Consider the following 5168-nt stretch of genomic DNA (forward strand, 5'->3'; position numbering starts at 1 on the left):
AAGGCCAACATTGATGGTACATCAGGTTGCTCAGGATCTGGTCCTCCTGAGTTGTGAAGATCTCCAAAGGTGAAGATTCTAGAGCCTCTGTGGGCCCCTGTTCCAGTGTTCAGCTGTATTCCAGGTGTGGTCTCATGAGTGTCAGAGTGGAAGGACCACTTCCATAAACCTGCAGGCTACACCCTTGCTAACGACAGCTCAGGGTGAAGTTGTTCACCTTTGCCAGCAGACCACAATGCTGACTCACACTCAACTTGTTGTCTCTTAGGATCCCCATATCCTGCTCCTTAAAACACCTTTTGGCCTAGTTGGCTGCCAGCCTTTACTGATGATGCATGAGGTTACTCTGTCACAGTTTAATTTTTTATTTCACCAGTTTTCCGTCAGCCCATCTTTTCAGCCTGCCGAGACCCCTCTGAGCAGCAGTTCAACTCCCCAGTGTGTTGAAGGCTGCCTGCAATGCAGTGGTATTTTCTGCAGACCTGCTAAGAACACACTCTACCCCTCCGCCAGACTCTTAATGCAAAACTTAAAACAGTACCGGCCCCCTGAGAACCACGACCCACTGGATGTCAGTCTGCTAACCGCCACTGTTGCAGCCTAGCTGCTCAGCTTCCCACCAACCTTCTGGTCTTTGCAGCCAGCCTGTATCTCCGCACCTTCACTACAGGGATGCTAAACGAGACCATGCCAAAGGCCTTGTTAAAGTCAAGGTAAATGGCATCTACTGCTCTTCTCTCATCCAAGACAGCTCTCTCAGTCAGGCCACCTCAGGTTAATCTAAACTGGCTGTTCCCTATCTCCATCCTGCTTTTCATGCATCTGAAAAGGGCAGAAGAGGAAGCCATTATTGAAGATTTGCTCCGTAATTTTCCTGAGAACTGAGGTTAGATTGAACAGCCTGGCAGGCTCTAGATCCTCCTTCTTTTGAAAAGATGTGAATTTGGTTTTTTATAGTCATCTGGAAACCTCCTCTGATAACCACAACCTTCCAAAGACGAAAAGCAGTCAGCAGTCTTGAAGTATGAATGATGTGCTCCTTCCACACCCTCGGATGCACCCTGTCTGGTCCCATGGAGCACTCTTCGTCCAGTTTGCCTCTGCAGTCCCCAGCTCTGTCTTCCTCTATCTTGGTTAGTATTTCACTTCCTCTGACTGTACCACTAGGCTCAGGGAACCTGAAAGGCTCATGAGCAGACCTTGCTAGTAAAAACTAAGACAAACAGGGCAGTGAGCACCTTGGTTCTTTCCATGCTGTTCTTAAGCAGGTCCCCTACCTTCTCAAAAAGCATGCCCACATTTTCCTTCAGCTTATTTTGTTGTCAGAGTAATTAGGGACACTTTCAGTATTGTTCAGATCCTTTGCTAATTTCAACTGCAACTAAGCTTTGGTGTCCATCCCCATATGCCTGGCCAACGCTTTTGCATTGCCCACGTAGCTCAGTCCCACTTCCACCTTCCAAACCCCTCCTTTTGGTGTTTGAGTTCAGGCAAGTGTTGCCCTTTCAGCCAAACTGTTCCTCTGTCATGCCTGCTCACATTTCAGCACACTGGACAGACTGGGTTTGGGCTGTGAGCATGGAGTCGTTAAGTATCAACCCATCATTCTAAGCTCTGTCACTCCTCACTGCAGTTTCCTGAGGGATACCAACAGGCAGATTTCCTGAACAAGCCCAATTCTGTTCTCCTGAAGCTCTGAATCTTTATTCAGCTATTTGCCTTCCTCACTTCTCTTGGGATCTTAACTCTAAGGTCCTGGGGTCACAGCTGGCCAGGAGTGCCCTTGATCTGTACATTGCCTACTAGTTCCATCTTGTTTCTGAGTAACAAACCCAGTATCTGGGTCCAAAAAATCCAAAATGTTCCTGATGCCTCCCAAAAATTGGTTGGACTGCTTTTACCTTACCAGATGGCTCCTCCAGGTATCAGTGCAACTTCCCAAAGAAGCCTGGGCCTACAATCATGAGCTTTCTTCTATTTAAAGCTTTATTCTCTTCCTCTTCCTGACTGGGTATATTGGGTTTGCCTGGCCAGATTTTAAAAAAGATCTGATTTTTATCTCTCACTACTCTTTTTTCTCTGGCACTTCAATAAATTTAACTAATTTTCCCAAAACCGAGTCTGTTTTCCCCAGGATGGTGGATATAGGTGATCTCCCTGTCCTTATCTCAAACCATGGGCCCTTCAATATATTTTCTCCCCCTGTCTAGCAGAGAAGCGGGGGTGATAGAGAGGCTCTGTGGGCACCTGGCCACTGGCCAGGGTCAAACCACTACATCGGGCAATTTATAGCAGGTGCCCCCACAATGCTCCCCAGGCCACTTTCTCCACCAATTCTGACCCGTCAGGTCTCAGTTGGTTCATTGCTCACGCCAAAGTGCAGGGAAGTTCCAGGCAAAGGGATGCTTGCATTGAACACAACTTCCACTGATTTCCCTGCCTACTTTCCCAGAAGAGTCTGTATCCTTCCATCGTGGGGCTCATCACAATCTATGCCACCTGTCCCTGTGATTCCAGAGAGGTCACAGCTCTGCAACTGTGCCATTACATTTAATTTCTCCCATTGTTTTCCCGGGCTGTGTGTGTTCAGAGTATCACACTCCTCCTCAGGGCAAGCGAGTGTGCCTCCCGCAGCCTTCTCTCCCTGGCAACTCTGTCAAGCCCCAGCCTTCCTTCACACGTCTTTCTGGGGTTGTCTCCATCCCCACAGGTTCCCCAGTTGTGGAATTTCCTTTATGTTACTGTGGAGCTTAAACCACCAATTATCTATAAAATGAATTATTCCCTGTTAGCATGGTAGGCTGTGGAAACAGCAAGCAAGAAAGCACTCTGCATTCCTTGCAAAACCACAAAATTCAAGGCATTATTTTGCTCAAGAACTCAGCTATGATAAGGCAAGATCATTACCATGAAAAAAAAAATCTGGTTTGGTTTTTTTCTTTGGTTATTAAGGAAAAATTATTTTCCTTCTCTACCTTTTTAATAGGAATCAACATTTACATTCCTATTTGAGATGCAGGAGTGTTAAATCACTGCCCATCTGCTGTGAAACAGGCAATCTGCACTGCAGATTTGAATGTAAGGAATTTATTCGCTGAACTGTAATTTAAAGTGGTTCTGCATTCTGCTACAACTTACCAAGCAAAGGAGTCTGAAATGTGATATAAAAAAAAAAAAATTGGAACAGAATAGGAATAATTTCTAATAACTCTTCATAGATTGAATTTTTAGTCATCATTCTGAACAGGCTGTCCAGCTCTGTGACATCTGTTTTTTCCCTAAGCTACTGCTTAAGTAAAAGTGGCCCATAAACAGACACAGAGCACTGTCATTACACAGACAGGGCAGGGGAATATAGTAAATTGTTTTGCTTAACTGATTGCTTGCAATGCAAAGCAAGATGTATTTTTCCAGAAGCTGAAATGCTGACTACAGGCAAACATTTCATCTTTTTTAAATATAGCAATGGTTGAATAAAAATATGCTGATGGACCTGCTTAATAGCTTGAGGTCAGTTCAGTTTCTTGATTTTTCTTGAAGGATACAAGGCAGTGCCTATTATGGGTGCATTTATAGCATTTTGTTGGATCTGTATCCACACGGTAATGCAGATACATAATTTCTACCTTAAATATTTCTCTATTATTCTCAGATTATCTGAAATGACAGGCACATCTACACCTCAGACCTAATTTTAAATGAGATAACTTCATCTTGCGTGACGAGTTACTCAACTCCTTTTCAAGTACACAATACTCCCACAAGGATGAGAACTCAGTTTATCAAGAAAATTTATTCCTCTTCTGGGGTTTCTTGTCTTTGAAAAGCTTGAATAATTTCTATTTTATTAACAGAAATATGTGTTTAAAATTAAAAAATTAAAATTAAAATTCTGTAGTTGAGGGGCATTTATTTCAAACAGTTTTGAGATTCTGTGTGCTCCTATGCAGCTGCTTCTCTTTTATGACTGAATTACAGAAAGGGCAACATGATTTATAAATTAAGCATAAATAATATCATTTCAAAAATACCACTTAAAGTATGTGGAATGAATGCAATAAATGTGCTTGTCAAACCATATTATCAAAACAACAGAAAACAATTTGTGAGAAATGCAAAAGAGTTGAAACTAAGCTGTGTTATGAACTATTAGTCATACAGAAATATAACTTTCATTAAAATTAAAAAGAAGAAATTTTATGCCTGCAAATAATGCCTTGTGTCAAAGCAATTATTTTGTAGGTAAAAATCTAAACTAATGGTATGGATTGAGTAGTCTTGATCATAGGCAGGGCATGCAAGAGCCAAGACGTGTGTGATCAGTATCTTCCTTGGATAACTGGTCTTACTTCTGACAAGCTGGTTCGTGCAAAAACTTTAGAAATCGCACTTTACTATTTTTGTGTATAACTGTGTATGATGGGTAGGTGTATGTTCCGAGGAGGTTGCTCCATCTCCGATATGACAAGTCCAACACTCAGGAACTTCTAATTTTGCTGAACTTTCTGTGTAACCAACAGTGCGGCCGTCCAAACCACGCTGTCCCTGCTACAGGAATCAGCGGCGATCCGAGCCGGTGTGACCTGAAACACACAGGGGCTGTAGCACTGGAAACTCCACTTTGGGGGAGAAAACTGAAATCCAGCCCACAGCTCCAAACCAAGAACTGAACTACACATCTCTTAGGTGAATCCAGCCCACGGCAAATCCTTTTTCACCAGCACAGCATCCAGCAGTGATGGAAGAAAGGGTCCTACAGTAAAGCTAGGGAGGGACCTGTTTACAAGTGTGTAGTGACAGGAGAAGGGGCAATGGTTTTACACTGGAGCACGGTAGACTTAGGTTAGGTATCAGGAAGAAGTTCTGCACAATGAGGGTGGTGAGACACTGGCACAGGTTACAGAGAGAGGTGGTTGAGGCCCCATCCCTGGAGGCATTTAAGTCAGATTTGATGGAACTCTGAGCAACTTGATCTAGTTAAAGATATCCCTGATCACTGCAGGGAGGTTGGACCAGAGGACCTTTAAAGGTCCCTCCCAGCCCAACACATTCTGTGATTCTACGATGGTGTCTTGTGAGTTTTGCTTAAGGTGACAAAGAGTAATTTCAGAACCAACCTTTCTCAGCCTGGTGCTTACCGCTTCTCACACGTTAAGCAATGGCACGGC

Source organism: Apaloderma vittatum, unplaced genomic scaffold (genome assembly GCF_000703405.1).
Source record: "Apaloderma vittatum isolate BGI_N311 unplaced genomic scaffold, ASM70340v1 scaffold9953, whole genome shotgun sequence".
Lineage (NCBI taxonomy): Eukaryota > Metazoa > Chordata > Aves > Trogoniformes > Trogonidae > Apaloderma > Apaloderma vittatum.